This window comes from Leopardus geoffroyi, chromosome C3 (genome assembly GCF_018350155.1).
Source record: "Leopardus geoffroyi isolate Oge1 chromosome C3, O.geoffroyi_Oge1_pat1.0, whole genome shotgun sequence".
Classification (NCBI taxonomy): domain Eukaryota; kingdom Metazoa; phylum Chordata; class Mammalia; order Carnivora; family Felidae; genus Leopardus; species Leopardus geoffroyi.
The window spans coordinates 110,285,242-110,309,863 of record NC_059338.1 but is presented as its reverse complement, the minus strand read 5'-3'; the positions used below and the strand labels follow the sequence as shown (position 1 = coordinate 110,309,863).

The 24,622-nt window shown below is 40.0% G+C and overlaps 1 protein-coding gene and 1 long non-coding RNA gene across 4 annotated transcripts in view; one reads left to right on the top strand and one right to left on the bottom strand.

Annotated features, from left to right (window-relative positions):
* Positions 1 to 24,622, top strand: part of CPQ (carboxypeptidase Q) — a 549,973-nt gene that overhangs the window by 453,716 nt on the left and 71,635 nt on the right. The window lies entirely within an intron of this gene.
* LOC123585713 lies at positions 13,287 to 16,397 on the bottom strand. Its single transcript, XR_006706387.1, has 2 exons — positions 15,555 to 16,397; positions 13,287 to 15,404 (listed from the first exon to the last, which is right to left on the bottom strand). It is a non-coding gene; the product is annotated as an uncharacterized LOC123585713 (long non-coding RNA).

Below are 24,622 nucleotides of genomic sequence, written 5' to 3'. Positions count from 1 at the left end.
AGTTACAGGAATTGGTGTCCTAAGGTCCTTGTATTGCTCTAGAAGATAATAGAGGTACTGTCTAAATTTAGGCTTTACCAAGTTAAATATAAATGTTAAATTTTCTAGAGTAACCACAAAAAAAAAATAGAGGTAGAGTGTAAAACAACAGAACAACATCTCCAAAAATGGAATAAGAAGAAGAAAATAAATTTACTACCACAATGGACTAATCAACTAAAAAAATGTAAGTTTGGAAAATAAGTGACTTAATGAAATGAAGAAGTGACCCATGTGCCACAGAAGAAATCATAATTGAAATTAAAACACTTCCACAACTGAATAATAACACACATGCACACATGCACACACACACACACACACACACACACAACCACCTCCATATCAAAACTTTCAGAACTCAGATTTAGGGGAGGGGTGAGGAGACCCTCTGCAGGTCTCTAACATTCTCACTCTTGAAACTCTCCCCTCTCTGAGAGTGTATCTTATGAACTCTAGCTGCCTTGGCCTCCTCTGTGAACACTCAGATCCCTCTCCTTAACTCGGTTGGCTGCTCTCTGTTTGGGTTTTCCTTCTCTGAACTGCAACTGCAACTCTCAAGGCAGTAATCTAGGGCCAGCATAGAGCTCACCCTATTTGTTTCTGTCTCTTGGGCACCTATGTCCTTCATTTCCTGATGTCCACTGTCTTGTTTCATACATTTTATTTGGATTTTTGTTTAATATTGAAAGACAAGTCTGGTCCTTTTTACTTCTGCTTGGCCAGAAGTGAGTGTCAAATCACTAATATTTGTCCAGTGTATACAACCATATTCATTTTATGTTTTGTACATTTTGGTTCATTCTTTTCTCACTACTTGATTCTAATTTGGGAATGTGGATCTCAGGGATTTCATGAACTGCCCAAAGACTGAGATTAAAAATAAGCAGCATGGGGCGCCTGGGTGGCGCAGTCGGTTGAGCGTCCGACTTCAGCCAGGTCACGATCTCGCGGTCCGGGAGTTCGAGCCCCGCGTCAGGCTCTGGGCTGATGGCTCAGAGCCTGGAGCCTGTTTCCGATTCTGTGTCTCCCTCTCTCTCTGCCCCTCCCCCGTTCATGCTCTGTCTCTCTCTGTCCCAAAAATAAATAAACGTTGAAAAAAAAAAATTAAAAAAATAAATAAATAAAAATAAGCAGCATCTATGAATTATCAGAACCCATTGCCTATATACTGGAAATGGCTCTTAGGAAATGGATCTTATTTCATCTCTTTGCCTTTCCCCAGAGAGTTGTTTATTTCCCTGGGGGCGGGGGGAAAGAATTATACAGGGCCAAACGATAGTGGAATTGGCCCATTTCCTAACTGACCCCCTTACTGCTGCTTTACTGGAGAAGTATTAGAGGAGCTAGGTTGGGGGACATTGTGAATATTGCGGGCAGGGGAGTGTGTTGGTGAATGTGGTTATCAGTAGCACTAGTAATATAGGAGATATGGAGAAGTACATGGGAGTTGGAAAAATAGAATGGTGGAAGAAGGAATATGAAAAAAAACTCACAAGAACATGCACATCCTAACTGCTTAGGTCTACTAGATAGTTGTGGAGCCTGGCACATGCTATTGAATAACTATAGCTATAGACATTTTTAGGTAGAATTCTCTTATTTTCCATAAATTGTTGTAAAAGGAACTGTTCATCTGCTAAGAAATGGTGTACCATTTGAGTGGTGGCCTATTTCCTCTGCATACAGCAGCTTTCCAATTTGACTTCAGGGTCAAGTTGCTTTTCTGATTCATTTGGTTGAGTAGACTTAAGTGCAAATTGAGAAGAGAAGCCATTTAAATACTGTATAATGTGAAGAAGGTGAATTCTGCAACAGAAAAAGGAGGGGATTCAGGGAAAGGAGGCCGATTGCTGATTTTGCCCTTGACTTCGTTAAGATGTGGCTTTGAGGGTTCTGATGTGTCTGCGAATGATTTGGAGTTTAGGTTCCCCAGAGTGTTCCACCTTCCTCACAATAATTACACTAATGACACCAAGAGTGTTTTGAAAATCCTCATGCTTCTACACCACATCCATTTCATTGCCACGCAGTTCTATTTGCTCAGTATGCTTCCTTCATAATAATTCGAGATGCTTCCCATTTACCTTGAGTAAATATCAAACAGATCTTGATATCTATATCTGTCTCATGAAATATACATTCTCTCTAACTGTGCCCAAATGATTAATTTACTGCTATGTGATGATTAGCATAAAAATCTCATCACGACACCAGATAGAAATGTTATCACTAATTGCCATTTGAAGTGAAGAATGTTTTTTGCATAGAAATAAATGATGCATGCTTACTTCTCAATTCTGTGTTAAACCAGAAAACCCAAGACCATTTTTGGAGCTGAAAGAAATTACCTTTGAAGTTTTTTTCTTCTCTCTCCCTTGAATGGTCCATAGTTCAGCAAAGGAATGGTGGAAAGCAATTGTTAATGGAGTTTTGTACACGAAATGAGATAAGTCAGCTCAGTTCTCATCAAAGCAGGTCTTCCAATCAATCAGTTACTCAAATCAGGCAAAGACCTTTTCCCTGGATATTAAGGCCTCCCTGCGATCCTGAAACTTGGCAGGTAACCACTCATATATTTGCAGCATATCCTAAGAGCACTCAAGCTCTTCAGAGAACCTGACATTCTTAATATCACTGGTGGTTATTCTGGGTCTCCTCAAGCAGTATCTCTGGGTTGGACGGTACCTCAGAGAGCCTTGTTCTATTTTCCAGATTGAAAGAACATTAGCTGTGGCTTACATCTTCATGATGTAAAAGTCACACCCTAGTCTAATTAGTTCTCTTAACTCTAAGTACCAGCCAGTCTATCCCAGAAATTGTAATGGGACGTGAATTTCCACCAAGCTCTGACTTGCCATCCAGATCATCATCACCATTATCAATAACACCCACCCTGGGCCAGTTATACTGCTAAGAACTTTATATGCATCTTCTCATTTAATCTTCACTCGATGCATCGATGCTAGTCCTATTTTAACCCCCATTTTAGAGATGAGAAAACCTGGGTATACAACTCATAAATAACTTTTTCAAGATCACGGAGCTGATAAAATGTAGCTGAAATCTAGAAAATTCAAGCCAAATATCTACCTCAGACAAATTCTCTGAACAGCAAACCTTTCTAGCTTTCACCGTGTGGATGGATTGAGTCTAACTGGCGCATTTTCATTTCAACGAATAGCAGGTGGGGCTTCAACAGTGCCATGCTTTGGCCCGAGAAAGAGGGGCCTTGTGCTTTTAGAGGGCTACACATATCACAAACACACACCAACAGCAAATTTCGTGAGGGATATATGGTTGCTTCTGTCACCAGGGATCTGGTGCTCAGGGCTTGCACAGCGTGACCGATGACTCTAAGCCTCCACTCCCAGGCTCCAAGGACACACTGCTCCTCAGGTCTTGCCTTTGAGAGAAGACTGTATCTGAATGTTGTGAACATAGACACTACCTAAGAGCATGAAGACTTGAGGGACAGAAGTACTCAAGAAAAAAAGACAAATTCATTAACTTGTCAAATCTTTCCTCTCAGAGATCAAGAATGCAATAGATTCTTGCATTAATGAGCTATTATTCCCCAGAAGTGTTGAGCATTTTTTCTTGATTCTCATTGTGTCCCAGTTTGTGGCCGTGAACGTACCTGTGAATAAAGCATGGCATTTGCAAGAGTTGTACATGGTGACACGCTACATTATTTTATATCTGCGATATTAAATAATATGTATTCCTCATAAATTTGAGTAACTATTGGTTTAGGCATAACACTTTTGAAATCTAATATCCATAATTTAAATTGGCGACTAGATGGACACTCAATGTTAAATGCAAATTGTTTTATTTTTGTAAAAATATTTAACATTTTTAAATTTAAATTTTAGGTTCACTTTAAATATTTTCTTAAAAATTTATTCATTAATTATAATTTGTGTTTCTTTTATTAATTTTTGTTAAATTTACATCCAAATTAGTTAGCATATAGTGCAACAGTGATATCAGGAGTAGATTCCTTAATGCCCCTTACCCATTTAACCCATCCCCCCTCCCACAACCCCTCCAGTAACCTTCAGTTTGTTCTCCATATTTCTGAGTCTCTTCTGTTTTGTCCCCCTCCATGTTTTTATATTATTTTTGTTTCCTTTCCCTTATGTTCATCTGTTTTGTCTCTTGAAGTCCTCAAATGAGTGAGGTCATATGATTTTTGTCTTTCTCTGACTAATTTCGCTTCGCATAATACCCTCCAGTTCCATCCATGCAGTTGCAAATGGCAAGATTTCATTCTTTTTGATTGCCGAGTAAAACTCCATTGTGTGTGTGTATGTATATATATATATATATATATATATATATATATATATGCCCACATCTTCTTTATCTATTCATCCATCGATGAACATTTGGGCTCTTTCCATACTTTGGCTATTGTTTTTGGTGCTGCTATAAACATGGTGGAGCGTGTGTCCCTTTGAGACAACACACCTGTATCCCGTGGATAAATGCCTAGTAGTGCAATTGCTGGGTCGTATGGTAGTTCTATTTTTAGTTTTTTGAGGAACCTCCATACTATTTTCCAGAGTGGCTGCACCATCTTGCATTGCCACCAACAATGCAAATGAGATCCTCTTTCTCTGCATCCTCACCAACATCTGTTGTTGCCTGAGTTGTTAATGTAAGCCATTCTGACAGATGTAAGGTGGTATCTCATTGTGGTTTTGATTTGTATTTCCCTGATGATAAGCAATGTTGAGCATTTTTTCACATGTCAGTTGGCCATCTGGATGTCTTCTTTGGAGAAGTGTCTATTCATGTCTTTTGCCCATTTCTTCGTTGGATTATTTGTTTTTTGGGTGTTGAGTTTGATAAGTTCTTTATAGATTTTGGATACTAGCCCTTTATCTGATAATGTCATTTGCAAATATCTTCTCCCATTCTGTCAGTTGCCTTTTAGTTTTGTTGATTGTTTCCTTCGCTGTGCAGAAGATTTTTATTTTGATGAGGTCCCAGTAGTTCATTTTTGCTTTTGTTTCCCTGGCCTCCAGAGACGTGTTGAGTAAGAAGTTGCTGCGGGAAGATCAAAGAGATTTTTGCCTGCTTTCTCCTCGAGGATTTTGGTGGCTTCCTGTCTTACATTTAGGTCTTTCATCCATTTGGAGTTTATTTTGTGAATGGTGTAAGAAAGTGGTCCAGGCTCATTCTTCATGTCGCTGTCCAGTTTTCCCAGCACCACTTGCTGAAGAGACTGTCTTCATTCCATTGGATATTCTTAACTGCTTTGTCAAAGATTAGTTGGGTATATTTCTGGCTATATTTCTCTATTCGGTTCCATTGATCTGAGTGCCTGTGCTTGTGCCAGTACCATACTGTCTTGATGATTACAGCTTTGTAGTATAGCTTGAAGTCTGGTATTGTGATGCCTCCTGCTTTGGTTTTCTTTTTCAAGATTGCTTTGGCTATTCGGGGTTTTTGTGTTTCCATACAAAATTTTAGGATTATTTGTTCTAGCTCTGTGAAGAATGCTGGTGTTATTTTGATAGGGATTTCATTGAATATGTAGATGGCTTTGGGTAGTATCAACATTTTAATAATATTTGTTCTTCCTATCCAGGAGCATGGAATCTTTTTCCGTTTTGTGTGTGTGTGTGTGTGTGTGTGTGTGTGTGTGTTCTTCAATTTCTTTCATAAGCTTTCTATAGTTTTCAGTGTATAGATTTTTCACCTCTTTAGTTAGTTTTATTCCTAGATATTTTATGGGTTTTGGTGAAACTGTAAATGGGATCCATTCCTTGATTTCTCTTTCTGTCACTTCATCATTGGTGTATAGGAATGCAACTGATTTCTGTGCGTTGATTTTATATCCTGCAACTTTACTGAATTCATGAATCAATTCTAACAGTTTTTTGGTAGATCTTTTGGGTTTTCCATATAGAGTATCATGTCATCTGTGAAGAATGAAAGTTTGACCTCCTCCTAGCCAATTTAGATGCCTTTTATTTCTTGGTGTTGTCTGATTGCTGAGGCTAAGACTTCCAATACTGTGTTGAATAACAGTGGCAAGAGTGGACATCCCTGTATTGTTCCTGGCCTTAGGAGGGAAGCTGTCAGTTTTTCCCCACTGAGGATGATATTAGCGTTGTGTTGTTCATATACAGCGTTTATGATCTCAAGGTATGTTCCTTCTATCCCTACTTTCTTGAGGGTCTTTATCAAGAAAGGATGCTGTATTTTTGTCAAGTGCTTTCTCTGCATCTATTGAGAGGATCATATGGTTCTTGTCCTTTCTTTTGTTGATGTGATGAATCATGTAATTGTTTTGCGGATACTGAACCAGCCCTGCATCCCAGGTATAAATCCCGCTTGGTCGTGGTGAATAATTTTTTTAATGTATTGTTGGATCTGGTTGGCTAATATCTTGTTGAGGATTTTTGCATCCATGTTCATCAGGGAAATTGGTCTATAGTTCTCCTTCTTAGTGTGGTCTCTGTCTGGTTTTGGAATCAAGGTAATGCTGGCTTCCTAGAAAGAGTTTGGAAGTTTTCCTTCCATTTCTATTTTTTGGAATACCTTCAAGAGAATAAATAGGTGTTAACTCATCCTTAAATGCTTGGTAGAATTCCCCTGGAAATCCATCTGGCCCTGGAATCTTGTTTTTTGGGAGATTTTTGATTACTAATTTGATTTCCTTACTGGTTATGGGTCTGTTCAAATTTTCTATTTCCTCCTGTTTCAGCTTTGGTAGTGTATATGTTTCTAGGAATTTGCCCATTTCTTCCAGATTGCCCATTTTATTGGCATATAATTCCTCTTAATATTATCTTATTACTGTTTTTATTTCTGCTGTGTTGCTTGTGATCTCTCCTCTTTAATTCTTGATTTTTTTTATTTGAGTCTTTTCCTTTTTCTTTTTGATCAAACTGGCTAGTGGCTTATCAATTTTGTTAATTCTTTCAAAGAACCAGCTTCTGGTTTCATTGATCTGTTCTACTGTTTATTTTTGTTTTGTTTTTTTCAATAGCATTAATTTCTGCTCTAATCTTTATTATTTCCTGTCTTCTGCTGGTTTTGGGTTTTATTTGCTGTTCTTTTTCCAGATCCTTAAGGCAAAAGGTTAGGTTGCGTATCTGAGATCTTTCTTCCTTCTTTAGAAAGGCTTGGATTGCTATATACTTTCCTCTTATGACCGCCTTTGCTGCGTCCCAGAGGTTTTGGGTTATGGTGTTATCATTTTCATTGGCTTCCATGAATTTTTTAATTTCCTCTTTAACTTCTTGGTTAGCCCATTCATTCTTTAGTAGGATGTTCTTCAGTCTCCAAGTATTTGTTACCTTTCCAAATTTTTTCTTGTGGTTGATTTCAAGTTTCATAGCATTGTGGTCTGAAAATATGCACAGTATGATCTCGATCTTTTTGTATTTACTTAGGGCTGATTTGTGTCCCAGTATATGGTCTATACTGGAGATCATTCCATGTGCACTGGAGAAGAATGTATATTCTGCTGCTTTAGGATGAAATGTTCTGAATATATCTGTTAAGTCCATCTGGTCCAGTGTGTCATTCAAAGCCATTGTTTCCTTGTTGATTTTTGATTAGATGATCTGTCCATTGCTGTGAGTGGGATGTTGAAGTCTCCTACTATTATAGTATTACTGTCGATGAGTTACTTTATGTTTGTGATTAATTGATTTATATATTTTGGTGCTCTCACATTTTGGTGCATAAATGTGTACAATTGTTAGGTCTTCTTGGTGGATAGACCCCTTGATTATGCTATATAATGCCCTTCTGCATCTCTTGATACAGTCTACCTTAAAGTCTAGATTGTCTGATATAAGTAGGGCTACTCCAGCTTTCTTTTGTTGACCGTTAGCATGAGAGATGGTTCTCCATCCCCTTACTGTCAATCTGAAGGTGTCTTTAGGTCTAAAGTGGGTCTCTTGTAAACAGGATCTTGTTTTCTTATCCATTCTGTTACCCTATGTCTTTTGATTGGAGCATTGAGTCCATTGACATTTAGAGTGAGTACTGAAAGATATGAATTTATTGTCATTATGTTTCTTGTAGAGTTGGAGTTTCTGGTGGTGTTCTCTGGTCCTTTTTAATCCTTTGTTGCTTTTGGTATTTATATATATATATATATTTTTTTTTTCATCTTTTCTTCCCTCAGAAAGTCCCCCGTAAAATTTCTTGCAGGGCTGGTTTAGTGCTTACAAACTCCTTTAATTTTTATTTGTCTGGGAACCTTTTAATCTCTCCTTCTATTTTGAATGACAGCCTTGCTGGATAAAGAATTCTTGGCTGCATAGTTTTCTGATTCAGCACACTGAATATATCCCGCCACTCCTCTCTGGCCTGCCAAGTTTCTGTGGATAGGTCTGCTGCAAACCTGATCTGTCTTCCCTTGTAGGTTAGGGACTTTTTTTCCCTTGCTGCTTTCGTGATTCTCTCCTTGCCTAAGTACGTTGTGAATTTGACTATGATATGCCTTGTTGATGGTCGGTTTTTGTTGAATCTAATGGGGGTCCTCTGTGCTTCCTGGATTTTGATGTCTGTGTCTTTCCCCAGGTTAGGAAAGTTTTCCGCTATGATTTTCTCACATAACCCTTCTACCCCTATTTCTCTCTCTTCCTCCTCTGGGACCCCTATGATTCTGATATTGTTTCTTTTTAATGAGTAACTGATTTCTCTCATTCTTTTTTTTAAAAAAATTTTTTTTTTCAATGTTTATTTATTTTTGGGACAGAGAGAGACAGAGCATGAACGGGGGAGGGGCAGAGAGAGAGAGGGAGACACAGAATCGGAAACAGGCTCCAGGCTCTGAGCCATCAGCCCAGATCCCGACGCGGGGCTCGAACTCACGGACCGCGAGATCGTGACCTGGCTGAAGTCGGACGCTTAACCGACTGTGCCACCCAGGCGCCCCTGATTTCTCTCATTCTTAAATCGTGCTCTTTTGCCTTACTCTCCCTCTTTTTTTTCTGCTTCGTTATTCTCTATAAGTTTGTTCTCTATATCGCTGATTCTCTGTTCTGCCTTGTCCATCCTTGCCGCCACTGCATCCATCCGTGATTGCAGCTCAGTTATGGCATTTTTAATTTCATTCTGGCTATTTTTTACTTCTTTTATCTCTGCAGAAAAGGATTCTAGTCTATTTTTCACTCCAGTTAGTATTCTTATTGTGATTCTAAATTCTGGTTCAGACATCTTGCGTGTATGTGTTGGTTACATCCCTGGCTGTCGTTTCTTCATGCTCATTCTTTTGGGGTGAATTCCTTCCTTTTGTCATTTTCAAGGTAGAAAAGGAATTAATGAGGTAGAAAAATTAAAATTAAAAAATATTAAAATTAAAAAATTAAAAATACACACACATACAAAAAGTGAATAAATGATGCTCGATCCTAGTTGTGTTTTGGTCTGAGTGTTGAAAGTGGTTTTCCAGATTAGAGAAAAAAAGGGGGGGGAAGGAAATTGTTCGAGAATTTGAAAAAATGAATACACTGAAGTAGACTAAAATGAGATGATGGGAGTAACATAGAATTTGAAAAAATTTACACAAAAGTAAAGAATATGGTAGAAAAAAATTAAAGAAAAATATTTTTAATAAAAATTAAAAATAAAAATGAATTTTTTCTCTTTCTGTTTTCAAGAATAAGAAAAGAAACAAAAAAAAGAAAAAAGAGAAGAAAAAAAGGAAATTTTTTTGAAAATTTGAGAAAGTGAATACACTGTAGTAGACTAGAATAAAATGATGGAAGTAAAATAGAATTTGAAAAAATTTACATAAATGTAAAAAAATAGTAAAAAAAATTAAAAATATTTTAATAGAAATTTAAAGTAAAAATGAAGTTTTTCTCTTTTTGCATTCAAGAAAAAGAAAAGAAATGAAAAAGTTAAAAAAAATATTTTTAAAAAGAAATCATTTGAAAATTTGAAAAAGTGAATACACTGAAGTAGACTAAAATAAAATGATTGAAGTAGAATAGAATTTGAAAAAAAGTACACAAAAGTAAAAAATATAGTAAAAAATATAAAGAAAAATATTTTTAATAAAAATTGAAAATAAAAATGAATTTTTTCTCTTTCTGTATTCAAGAAAAAGAAAAGAAGTGAAAAAGAGAAAGAAAAGAAAGAAAATTGAATAGATGGACCTGCTAACAGATTGAAATATGACTGAAATTACTTCATTTTTTCTTAGAAGTCAAACTATGAAGTGCTTTATAGTCCATAAACTAAGCAGGTAGTGAGACTTGTGTTCTTGAAGAGCGAGGTTGGTCCAGTTGGACGGGGCTCAGTGTAATGGTTCCGTTCTCCCCTGGATGGCACTGCTAGCCTACTGGGGTGGAGTATCGTGGTACCCTAGGTGTGTATGCGCATGCGCATGCGCGGGAGCAGTGAAAATGGAGTCGCCCAGCTACCCAGTCTCTAGTATCAGAACTCTGTTCTCCCCGATCAGCAATCGCGCACCCGTCCTCTGTCTTCAGCTCTCGTCCACTCCCTGCTTTTTCATTGTCTGTGACCAGGCCCCAGGCAGTACCTCTCTCCTGAGTTTTGTCTCAAATACAGCTGTTTTCCCTGGCTCCTTACTTCCGAAGGACTGCAGCTTTGACCCACTCTGCCCTTCTGCAGGAGGGTCTCACCGAGCAATGGCCAAATGAGCAATGGCCAAATGAGCAACGGCCGAATGTTGGCTGCACCCAGGAACGCTTGCTGCTGGACCCTGCTGCTGCCGGTGTCCCGAGACTGCAGCCAGGTGCCAGCCCACCCCAGAAAAAGTTTGCGAAATAGTGTAGTAGCAGCTTTTCAGGGATTATGAAAAATCACAACACACGTCTGGCACCAGGCTTCACCCTTAACAACCTTGTTCCAGCACCAGAGAATGTGGCCATTCTCTGGGGTCTGCTGGGACCAGGTGGCTTCAACAGTCTCTACCAAATGTCCTTCCAGCAGTGGAACCGCTTTTCCCTGTGTGGCCCAAGAACCTCCCGGACCCCACTCTGCTCCTGGGGATTCGCCCTTCCCACCAGAGCACCACCAGGTATGGAGCTGTGGAGTTGCAGACTTTGCACTCCCCTTGTTTACAGTCTTAATGGAATTTAAACCCTCTCCTTTCTCCTTTCTCCCTTTTTAGTTTAGTCCCTGTAGCTGTTTCCAATTTTCCACTTTCTCTCCGGCTCCTTTTGGGGATGGGTGCTTTTCCCGTATTCTCCCTCCTTCCCCCATCTCCATCCTCTCTCCACCCGCAAAAGCACCTCCCTGCCTGCTGCAGCTTCTCGCTCCCCCTGTTCAGCTCTTTGTGCCGTGTACCTGCTGAATTCTGTGGTTCAGGTTGTGCAGATTGTTGTGTTAATCCCCCAATCAGTTTTCTAGGTGTGTAGGATGGTTTAGTGTTGTTCTGGCTGTATATCATGGACGAGAGACACACAAAAAACTTCCATGCTGTTCTGCCATCTTGGCTCCTCCCAATTTGTGTTTCTTTTTAATTCAATAGTTGTTTATTATTTCTAATTGTAAAACACACATAAGCTAAAATTTACCATGTTAACCATTTTTAAGAATACAGTTCAGTGGCATTAAGTACACCCACATTTTTGTGCAACCATCAGCACCATCTATCTCCAGAATTCTTTTCCTCTTACAAAACTGAAACCCTGTCCCAGTTAAACAATAACACCCCATTGTCCCCAGCGTCCCCAGCCTCTCGCAACCACCTGTCTACTTTCTGTCTCTGTGAATCTGACTACTCCAAGTGCCTTATATAAGTGAAATCATACAATAGTTTTCCAGTGACTGGCATTTCACTTAATGTAACATCCTCAAGGTTCATCTATGTTGTAGGATGTATCAGAATTTCCTCCCTTTCTAAAACTGAATAATACTACATTGTATGCTTATACCACATTGTGTTTATTCGTCAATATTGACTTGGGTTTTTTACACTTTGGGACCATTGTGAGTAATGCTGCCATGAACATTAGTATATAAATATCTCTTCTAGATCCTGCTTAACCCCAGCAGTGGAATTGCTGGATCACATTGTAATTCCATTTCTAATTTTTTGAGGAACCACTATACTGTTTTCCACAGTGGCTGCACCATCTTACATTCCCAGCAACAGTGCACAAGGGCTCTGATTTCTCCACATCCTCACCAACACTTGTTATTTTCCCTTTTCTTTCCCCATGCTTTTGTTTTTCTGTTTTGTGTTTGTTTTTGTTTTGTAGCCATTCTAATGGGTGTGAGATGGTATCTTATTGTAGTTTTGAGTTCAGTTCCTTAATGATTGGTAATGCTGAGCATCTTTTTATGTGCTTATTGGTCATTTGTATATGTCTTTGAAGAAATATCTGTTTAAGTCTTTTGCCCAATTTTTAATCAAGGTGTTTGGGTTTATTGTTGTTGTAATTGAGTTGTAAGAGTTCTTTATATATTCTGTGTATAACCTTATCAGAGAGATGATTTGCAAATATTTTTGCTCATTCTGGGGGTTACCTTTTCACTCTGATGATTGTTATCAGTTGACGCAGAGAATTTTTAAATTTTGATATAGTCCAGTTTATTATTTGCTTTTGTTGCCTGTTCCTTTGATGTCTTATCCAAGAAACCATTGCCACATGTGTTGTCATAAAGCTTTTCCCCTATGGTTTTTTCAAAAAAAGTTTTATAGTGTTAGCTTTCACATTTAGGTCTTTGATCCATTTGGGGTCAATTTTATATATGGTATAATGTAAGGGTTCAACTTTATTCTTTTATATATAGCATAATGTAAGGGTCCAACTTTATTCTTTTGAGTATGAATATCCAGTTTTCCCAACAACAATTGTTGAAAAGACTATATTTTCTTCATTGAATGGTCTGGGCACCCTGGTCAAAAATCATTCAACCATCTCTAACAGAAGGTTTGTTTCTGGATTCTTTATTCTATTCCAGTGTTCTATGTGTTTGTCTTTATGCCAGTACCACACTGTTTTATTTACTGTAACTTTATACATTTTGAAAACAGTAAGTGTAAGACCTCAAACTTTGTTGTTTTTCAAAATTGTTTTGACTATTTGGGGCCCCTTGTGATTCTATATGAATTTTAAGATGGATTTTTTATTTCCATAAAAAAACACTATTGAAATTTTGATGGGAATTGCACTGAATCTATAGATCACTTTGGGTAACATCAATATCCTAACAGCATTAAGTCTTCTAATCCACAAGTAAGGGATGTTGTTTTAGCTCAGGCTACTCTAACAAAATACCATAGACTGATATCTTACACAACAGACATTTATTTCTCACAGTTCTGGATGATGGGAAGTCCAAGATCAAGGTGCTGACAGATTAAGTTCTTAGTGAAGACCCTCTTCCTGACTTGTATACAATCACCTTCACTGTGTGCATGCACATGATTTTTTGTTAGTGTGTGTTCATTGGAGAGCTCATGTCTCTTCCACTTTTTAAAGAGCAATAATCCCATAATTTACATTACAAATCTGATTATGCACTCCTGCTTGGAGCCCTTCAGTAGCTTCTCTTTGCACTTGGGATACATAAGTCCTAATACAAAGTCCTGAATTGTCTTCCTTTCTGGCCTCAGTTTACATGCCACTCTTCCTGTCTTCACTCTGCCCACATTGACTTTTTTTCTAGTTCTAACATCACTTTCTGCCCCCAAGACCTGTGCACATGTGGTTTCTTCCTATAATGTTCTCCCCTTACCCTTTTTCTTTGTCTGTTCAACTCCTGCCTATCCCCTGGGCTCATCTCTAAGGTCTCTTCCTCTGGCATGCCTCCTTTAAATCTTGGGACTAGAGAGATCCCAATAATAACAAAAACTATAATTATTTTTATGGTCATGTATAAAGATTAACATTTGTTTTTACCTATCCAGTAGGCAATGAGATAAGCATTTCACATGTATTCACTCATGTCATTCTCCCAAAAGCCCTCCTCTCCATTTTTACAAATGAAGAAGTCAAGATTTAGACAGCTTAAGTCACTGCCCCTGGTCACATTACTAATAAGAGGTGGAGTCAAGATTTTAATCAAGGTTATCTAATCCCAGAGCTTATGTATTTAGTCCTAATACCTCATTGATTTTCTCTGTTAAGGGCCCTCATTCATGATTTGTTCATTTATTCCACATGTTTATCAAGTTTCTACCATGGGGCAGGCACTGTAAGGTACTGGGGTATGGAGGTGAGCAGCAAGACAGATAAGGTCCCTACACTTAAAGAACTGTGTCGTAGTGGAGGAGCAAGAACATAAAATGTAGAAGTAAACAAATAAACAAAGATCACTTCTATGGAACTGAGCTGATTATGTGGTGAATAATAAGTATGGAAGGCCTGCTATTGACAGGATGGGCTCTGATGGTCTCTAAAAAGGGGACATTTGAGCTGAGTCCTGAAGGATGATGGGGCAGAACTAGCTAATTGTCCCTAAGAATGCATTCTACTTTTTTTATGGTAACAGACCCCCTAAATTTTAGTTAGGTTGTAGTCTCTACCTTACTTTATAATTAGGTGTAACCATGAGACTAAGTTCTGGCTAATGGGTTATAACTGGAAGTGGCCCAAGAAACTTCCAGTAAGTCTCCTTAAAGGGGGCAAGGGAGATGGGCATGCTCTTCTCCTCCCATCCTCTTTCCTTTCGGAAGGTTGAAGCATCAACAGCCAACTTGGACCATGAAGTGAACTTGAGAATGCAAGTCACACACAGCAGAGAAGCAAACAGGAAGGAGTATGGGTCCCTGATGATGGGGAGTACCATATCGCCCTGGACTGACTCCCTCAGATAAACTTTATTGAAGTAGTTCTTCCTGCAAAGCGTGACTGCACTTCTTTATGATTTTGAAGACTTAATACTGCTGCTTGTGAAGTGTAGACTACAAGCTTCATGCACCAGCTGTCAGCCACTGTAGTGACCAACTAAACATCCTCAGGAAGTCATCATAGGCCCTTTGGTTGACTCTAACTCCCAATCACAGGAAATGACTGGTTTTCTTTTCTCTCTGGTATGCCTTTGGAAGGAGTTTGGAAGGCATTTGGTGTGCCGGAAGGGCCACTCACTTGATCAGATGGCACCTGCCAAACTGACACAGATAAAGAGTGCCACAATGCAGATCTCTGAAAAATGCCTCCATGACATATTAGCAATTTCACAAACACATTCAAAAGTTCAGATAACACTTTTGATGTCCTTGATCTTTGCACTTCCAAATGGTGGCTGAACAAACAGAAATCAGTCTTCTTTGAAACCTTCAAAGCAGTGAAATTGCTTAAATCAGTTTGTTGACTATTCTCTGACTTCCAAAGGTCAGGGAAGGTTTTCTGTGTGTGTTCGTCCCTTCTGATTCACTTTCACATTCTCTTGTAAGTACTTTGGCTCTAAAAAAAAATTAAGTCAATCATTTATTTGTTTTTTATGCAACTTTGAATTTCCAATAAAGACTTGGCCAACTTTTCTGAGGACCAAAAATGGCTATTTTTGAAATAGTTGTATAAACATCCTATTAAGAAACGGTAAATAGAACTTACCAGCATGGAGGTAAATGAGTAAGTGCAGAACTGATTCTTTTACCAACATATTTAAACCTCATGAAATCAGAAACGTGTTATTACACCAGAAGATTCCACATAAAATCCAGTGTGCTCAAGTTTGTTGCGTTATCATTTGTGTGAACTGGGGCTTGATCATGGCAGTAGAAGAGATACATGATTTTGTACTTGTTTCTCAACAATTTCCAACTCAGTAATCAGCACCTGAGGGTGACTCTCCCTGTGAGGAAGACAGCATGGAAGTTGCTATGTATGGAGATGAGCTAAGGGGCTGAGCAGTGGCGTCTTCACTATCATTATGACCTCAATCAGGATTCTAAAGGGAAGTCACAAGAATACATGTAAACTAACTGCAGAAAAAATGAGAGAGAGATAGAATGGAAAAATACTGAAGTATCCTGTGAACTCCACTTGGGTATTTCCAGGCTTTAGAAATTAAACCAGAGACTGATTCCTGCTTAACAGTCCTTCCCAAACCCTTTCACCTCACAAATATTACATAAAATGATGATATTTTCATGGCCCATGGGGATAAAATAATGAGGCTGCTTCGTGAAATCGAAAGCGACTTACTCCTTGGCATACTGATCAGCCACCCAGATAAAGACCTTTCTTTAGTCTCCCAATTCCCAAGTTCTTAGGAAACAATCACGGCCAACATTTCTTGAGCCCCTGTTGTATGGCAGACACTGCTCTAAGCATTACACATGCATTTTATTCACTCATTAAATCTTCACACAAGTTAGGTATTATATTTTCCTCTTTCACATATAAGAAAACCCAGGTATTTGGAGTCTAAGCTATATACTCAAGGTCACATGGCTCACGGTGCAGGCAGGGTTTAAATCTACTTTGGCCCTTAATCTAGTTTGGTGTTAACCCTCAGTTATACTGTCTCTATCAGACACTAAAACCTTCTAAAAAGGAAGTGAACTGATTGACCAGGTTTGAGTCAGGTACCCATCTGAGGACCAATCGATGATGAGAAGGGGGTGGGATCACACTGGAGAAAGCAACTGGGTCCTCATGATACACCCTGTGGAAGGAGGGGGGGGAGGGCAAATCCTGGCAAAGAAATGTTTGACCAACACTAATAAGGATCCTCTTCCTCCCCACCCTCCTCTTCTCTCGGGGACCCAGGGTTAACTGATGTATTCTTCTCCTTTCACAGTACACTACAATCACGATGCTTCTCTTTATTTAATCTTATTCCTCTCCACACTAGAATTCCATCTCAATCCCAAAAGGCCACCATTCTACTTTGTTTGATAGGAATCATTTTACCTATATATGTTCTTATATACGTATATTGTTGTTTTGTGTGTACGCATTTTTAAGGAACATATATGACATGGTGCTACAAGCCCCATTCTTGTCTCCCTTTTGCCATTCAGTCTTACGTTCATAAGATATATCCACGTTGCCATGTTGCCAGCCCATTGCTTCTGACCACAGCATATATTCTAGTGTATGCCTGCACCACTCAACCCATGTCTTGTACCAGTCATGGACTACTGGGTTGTATAGACCACCCCACTCAACTTGGGATCCCCTCATCTGGGAAGACCCCCCTCTGCCTGGGGGAGTGTTCCTCCTCTGTGTTTGCACTTTCTTCTGAGCTTGCTTCCATCAGGACAGAGGCCATAGAGCAGCTTGGTTTAAAGTACAGGATTGGGGCCACACTGCCTGGACTCAGAATCCCATCTCTTCCATTTATAGCTAAGTCATATAGCCTGTAGGTACCTCCTCTTCCTCATATGCAAAATGTTAGCCACAGCTACCCATGGGATTATTGTGAAGATTAAATGAGAAAAATCTATGAAATGTGCTAAGAACAGTGCCTGATACAAATGAAGTGCTATTATAACTACTGTAATATTTGTTGCATGTATCTGAATGGTCTATTTACTTGTCTCTTCCACCACCAGATTATGAAACCCTTGGCTTTTCCATCTCTGTGTCTCAGAACCCCACACATTGCAAGAACCCAATGCAGGTTCATTGGATGTTGCTCTCTCTTACTCACTCTGTGGTTTGACATGGCTGTAGTATTGGTATCTAGAAACGAACTGGGTTGAGAAGAGGCTCAGATAGAGTAGCCTGGAGATGTGGCTTTAGAAGGGAGAACTTTCCTGGAGCTATAATGCTGGGCAATAGAAAATATAGTGTCAGCTGCTACATACAGCCAGGAAGGTCAGCAGGTCACCCAAGAGCAGCTCCCAGAGAACATCCTTACATAGGCAGCCTTATGAACTTGGCCAGAGTGTGGCTAAGAGCCAGCTCATGGCCATGTGCCAACACTTTCTGGCCTCCTGTGTGTTTACCTCAGTGACCTCGTCTGTACAATAGGACTAATACCATCTACCCTATACGATTGTCCCAAGGATTATGTGAGGGAACAATTATCAAGTGCTTAGAACAGTGTCTGGAATGACCTCAATCAGTCATAAATGTTAGCTTTCCTTAGAATGACCACCACACAACTGATTACTCTTACTTGCAAATAGAGTCGGAAGATGCCACTCGTTTTCTTTCTTGTTTCAGGATCTTGGAGTTTTTGTTTCTTCATCTGTATATTTGTTTTTTGGTTTTATTTATTTACTTGGTATTCTGGTGGGAACTATTTGTTAGCAGGTTATCTGATAGAAGGTTCTAGTCTTTTTAGCCTCAACAAATGTGCCCTTGAACTCACAGGTGGGCAGTACAGCTTGTCTATCTTTGAAGGCTTCCTAAGGACAATATCATTCTCAGGTTAGAAGTTCTCTGAAGTGCCAACCAGCAGCAACCCATAGTCAGATATTCCCAGGAATATCAGGGGGCACCATTTATAATCACAGAACATGCCTAAATGGGAATGAATTTGATCTTCTTTGTTAAAAAAAAAAAAAAGTGAAGGGGAAGAAGAACAAGGAAATCAAACACAGGTCCAGTGGGGCTACCCTCAGAATGATGAAGGCCTTTCCTATTAGCTTTCTAAGCAACTTTTAGATGGCTGCTGTGCATAGAAAGACTCTTTTTTAAAATGCTTTGGTTTCATACAGGGAAAGAAACCCTCAGGGTGAATTACTGGCTGCTCTACATTAGAGGCCTCGCTGTAAGAACCATTAGCTATAAAAAGAGAGGTTAATTATGAGGAGAACTGTGTGGCCGAAGCTGAGGGAGTTATAGTGACTTGCAGGGAGGGGGCTGATCAGGAGGCCACGTTTGATGGCAACGCCCTCTCCTGGACAAAGGCTGAATCTGGAGGCTGATACCAGACGCAATGCTTGGGCCGGTTTGTGTTGGGTTCATTAGCTGTGGGAGTTATTGCCTATGGGATCATTAACTTGTGGCAGGAGAAGGGGGAAGGAGCAAGAGGAGTGGGGAGACTTAGCAAAATTTCTCATTCTATAAAATTAGGATGTTGTGAAACTTCAAAAAGACTTTGTCAGGTTTAGTAATCCTACTCCTTACTCTCATCCATTCTAGAAGATTCGGCTTCCCACTATGCCTTAAGACATGCTCATGTAAAGAAGCACTTGGTTTCCAAGAAACCGCATGAATTTTTTTTTTCCTTTTAGAAGGACTCAAAGATAAAATGTTGTGTTTTGTCATGAAAATTTTATTTCAAGTTAGGAATCCAATTCCCAGTCTGGCCCCTGCCAACATTCTGAGGACAAATAGAAATCCAGGCTGGGCAAAATTTCGGAGCTCATCTCCAAAAGGGATATTTTGACAAAATGCATACATGCTTCAGACCTTGCTGTCGTTAACTGAGTACCTACTGTATGCCAGGCACCAACAGTACATTTTTCTCGCCTTGTTTCACTATACCACAGAATTTGTGACTCCTCAGCACAGGTGTGTGGTCACTAGTTCTGAAAATGCACACACCAAGAATTAGGCTCACAGGTCCACCAAGGGCCACACAAAGAGAGCAGAGCAAGCATCAGTATTCAAATCCTTTGACAGGCTGCTGTCATTTTCCACTCTTTAGCCCTGCCTCCACAAAATAACCCAAACAGTTACTGTTTGCAACCCTTGTCATAACCATTCAAAAGTATGTAGCTTAAAGGAAGAAATGTTAAAATGTCTACTCCTGAGTGTGACACCGTCTGATCTCACCCACCCTGTGTATGCTTCTGCACCCCCTTTTTTGTTAGCCTTCCCAACTCTGGAGTATGCAAGTAGGCAGGTGAACTTTGTGACAAATACCCAGTAGATCTCAAGTGGGTGTGGATGTTGATTTTCCATTTTTATGATACATTTTCAATATGTATATAGGTAAGTAATTTCTTTGCCCATAACACTTCCAAGTCGAATTCTCTCTTATGAATATCTACTTCCCTGTGCCAGCCCTGGGCGAAATTTTACCATATTGAACTTCTGTTCTTCGCAGCCATCTTTCAAAGAAGGAAGTTATAAGAGCTCCTTCTGAAAGACGGTCTTGTCACAGGTTAATATAAATCAATGTGCCTCCACCTTCACTCACTCTAATTTCTTATGAACATTCAGCCTAAGCATTTTCAAATATTTTACATTCGGCAATGTTTACAAGGCCTGAACTTGAGCTCAGCCGGGGCACTGTTCTGGAAGTGAGCGGAATACGGTGTCTGGGAGCATGGTTTCTGGAGCCAGCTCTCCTGTGACTCCTGGCTCCACCATCACTTCTGCCATTGATTTTGAGCAAATCTCTTCACTCGCCTGTGTCTTATGTTCTCTTCTGTGAAAATGAGATTAGAATGTCCTCTACCTCATAGGGTTCCTATGAAGCATTACTTTATATAAAGTACTTAGAAAAATGCCTGGAACATAGTAGTAGCTCTGAATATGTGAGTTCCGCTGTCATCACTATTATCATTATTCCATAAGAAATACTTGAAGGACTAAAGATTCAGTGATATGCTTGTGACTCTCCTCCCCTAACTCACTTAGCAGGTTGTGTCCTGTGATGTGCATGGTTTTGAGAGTACTCAATTCTAGTAAGTGAGTAAGCTTGTGGTTTACAAACATAGGCAAACTATCTGAAGGTGTGTAAGTCTAAATGAGTAGCTAGTAAGCAAAAAGTGTGGTTATCATAGGCAGAACCTATGGGATGTGTTAAGTATAAATATAAGGTAAGTAGTTGGCAAGTGGAACATGTGCATGTTAATCACATGGAGAGAAGGATGAAAGGACCAAGAAACACCTGATATTTGTGATGCATCTGAGCACCAAATATTCAGAGTGTACTAAATATATGTAAGGCTAAATATCAAGAAGCATTAAATATATGTGAGCATTTGATATTCGTGATCTCCTAATTGGGCAACCAGTTGGTTATATCCTTCAGGGCCCATCTGTGCTGTGCCCAAGTTCAAATAGAACTCATAGGTGCTCAGCTAGCTAATCAGCAAGCTATAGCATACTTGTTCCTACATCTCTGTAGTAGCACATGTATGTGACGTTGGCCTAGGGCACCTTCCATCTGGGAGTCCTGTGTCAGGGATACCCAAGATCACCCTCAGTTTCAATGATTTGCTAAGAATCACAGAACTCAGAAAAGCAGTTAAATTCATGGTTACAATTTATTACAGCGAAAGGATACAGATAGAAACCAGCAAAAGAAAAAGGTGCATATCACAGAGTTTAGGAGAAACTAGGTACAGGCTCTTAGTTGTCCTCTCCAAGTAGAATTATATGGATGACACTTAATTCCCCCAGCAATGATGCATGACACCACTTGCAAAGCATTGCCAAGCAGGAAGTTCAAACAAGCCTTAGTGTCCAGAATTTTTATTGGAATGCCTATGTGACTGACCTTAACTACTCAGACCCAGTTCCCTAGAGGTCCAACTGATAACATGTGGCCCAAGCCTCTTACCATAAATCACATTGTTAGCATAAACTATCTGGCAGGGCCCAAGGCCCCTGGTAAACAAAGATACTCTTATCAGACCATCTATTTCAAGGGCTCAAGGATTATCTCCCAAGAGGTAGTCAAGGACCATCCTTTCTTTGGAATGTACAGAGTTTGAGTACCCTAAGCCTGCTAAGCTAATTCTTTCCTATACAGTCCTCTTGCACAAACCTCAACTCTGGTCCTAGTAACCACACTATGAGCAGGGAGAGCTGAAGTGGCAGAGAGAGACGGGGCATATGGACATTGTGTACCCCAGGATTCATGTAGTGGAGTCCTCCAATTGCTCCCTATCCCAAGTGCATGAACTGACCCCATCTTTCCCCCCCTTGCTTACTGTTGTGTGTTTTAAATACATTTAATAAGCCTTGTGATTTAAGTATTTTAATTTGTTCTGTGAGTCTTTCTGGAACAACTTGTTCAATAGTGTATTTAGAGGCAACTGTTTTACTTGGAGACAGTTTCCCACATGGCATATCCTCACTTCATCATTTGTTGGGGCGGGTGGACAGGTGATCGGTCAGCCAGCTGCTGCAGATATACTACAGGAGCAAACAACACCAGTGCTTACAACAACCATGGTGTTATGAATTAGGAACAATAACGCAATCTATACAGGTGGGATAGAGAGGAGGAACAAGGTAACAAAGGAGATTCGTGAGAATATTGGTATGGCTGTTACCTTGTTGATTGGCTCTAGCCACAATTTGCCTCTAGTTCGTACTTATCGAATGCTCACTACAGATTAGACACCATACTAAACACTCTAGATGAATTAGCTTATCTTCACAATAGCCTGTGAGATAGGTACTCTGTTTACCTTCACCATTTTCTAGATGAGTAAACCGAGGCACAAAGGAACTTGTGTGAAGTCATGTACTTTGTCAATAGCGAAGCCAGAATTCATACGCAGATGACAGAGTTCACACCCTTAAGCACTCCACTAGGCTGCTTGGGTTCTGAAATGGGTTTGTCTTGGTCTCAGGACCTGGCACAGAATAGATAGAACTCTTCATTTGCAAGTGACAGAAACCCAACTCAAAATGACCTAAGCAAAATGGATACTTATTCACGCACAAGACTGAAAACTTCAGGGAACAGAACTGCAGCAGTCGGATAGAGGGGCTCCACTGGGCTATCAGGACGTGGCTGCTCATTCACTCACCATCTCTTGTTTCTGTTTCTTCTCTGCTGGCCTCACTCTTCCTTCCCTCATAGCTATTGGGAACTCCACATTGACATTCCTATGGCTTTGCAATCTAGCTGAACAAGAGACTGTCTTTCCCAAGAGTTCCAGTCACAGACCAAGGAGCCAGACTGACTCTGACTTGCCCAATTAATCCAGTCGCTGAGGCAGGGCAGTGGCCAAGCCTGGGTGATGTATGCACTCTTACTGCTGACTGCTGGGGTCAGTTTCACCTGAACCACATGGATTAAAAATGAATGAAGGCAGCACACCTGGGTGGCTTAGTCAGTTAAGCATCTGACTCTTGGTTTTGGCTCAGGTCATGATCTTATGGTTCGTGAGTTCGAGCCCCGGGTGAGTGACATGCTGACAGCACAGAACCTGCCTGGGATTCTCTCTCTCCCTCTCTCTCTGCCCCTCTTCCACTGTCTTTGTCCCTCAAAATAAATAAGCTTAAAAAATTTTTAAAAACCAAAAAAGGAAAATGAATGAAGGCATTTTCCCAAAGGAAAATGGAGTTGTTGCCAAGAAGAAGAGAGAACAGTTCTGGGCAGGCCAAAACAAACAACATTCTCACAAGGTTCAGTAAATGCATGACTATGGGGTGGGTGGATGGATGGATAGATGGATGGATACAAAAATCAATGCCCAAGGCAGGAAGCGCTATGAGAAACTTACAAGAAAAATACTTTCTTGTATATCCATCCTAACAGTGAAAGAAAGTCAAAGTTAGCAATTCTTTTCGTTCTCTTTCACAAAAGAGACACTGGGAGATTTGAGGGAAGCGGTTGGAGGAAGACTACTGAAAAATAGGTACATGAAACAAAGAATGAGAACATGGGGAGGAATTTCTATAATGGAGACAATTACAGTTTTAATAGGACATCTGCCTCAAACAGTGTGGGTTTCTGGTTGGCGCGTTTGTTGGTGTAGCTCTTTTTCTTGGTGCAGTGAGAAGACTGCAATCATCACAGGCAGTTACAGCCCAGCGCACAAAGTTGCACATCCCATCTGGAGACACTGGTCACCTCAACTGGCACAAGACAGCAGGATCCTTAGGAAATATAAGTTCGCTCCACAGGGCTTCTCGATCCTCTTTAACTTCTGATTTCAAGCCATTCCTTTTGGCTGCTCCCTAGTTAGCCCCATTTGTGTTCCCTTAAAGCTGCCATTTCAAGAGTTGATTTTCAGAATGGGATTTGGCAGGGCAAATGGAGCCCCAGTTGGGAGAGTGTGTCTACTCTGCAGAGAAGGTTATGAAAGAGGACAGGACGATAGATTCCAGCAGTGGGTTCAGGAAAGAAAAAAGAGAACCACGTACACACTCCCATACATAAGCACCTTGAACTGCTTTTTTGCACAGCTGGGGTTCAGTGAGTGCTCAGCATATTTCAGCCCAAAACGCTTACTTTTTCACCATGTGCTCCATTTCAGAAAAAAAAATGTCATCTGCATCTTTCTGATTCACCTGCACCAAAATTTGGCCCCTTAGCTCATATGGCTGCTCTTATGTGACAACTCTAATCTTCTACGGCTAAGTAGACATTTACATCTTTTGTGTTTAAACCAGGATTTTGTGGAAAGTTTTTTGCCTCTAAGAGATTGAAGTTTATTTTTCAACCCAGAAGTTTCTAAGTGTCCAGGGCATGAGGGCTGCCAGTCTAGAGAGCTCAAGTCCAATGTGTTTTCTCAGTTATGGTGCTTCAGCCATTCAGCTCTAATAGGGGACAGTTTCCTTGACACGTGGGACCTAACATCCTGACCCTTTCCTCCTGCACTAGGCCTTATGATGCCCATCTCAAACCAATTAGGGCGGAATGTAAGAAAATGTTTTGGTTATAAAATATGATTCACCAACATAAAGGTATATCAAAACTGAAATCTGAGAGAAAAGTGAAGTCTCTTTTACAAATTGGGTTAAATGAGGCACAAAATGAGAGGGCTAGTTTTGTAACTATACCCAGAGGCAAAGGAACAGAAGTG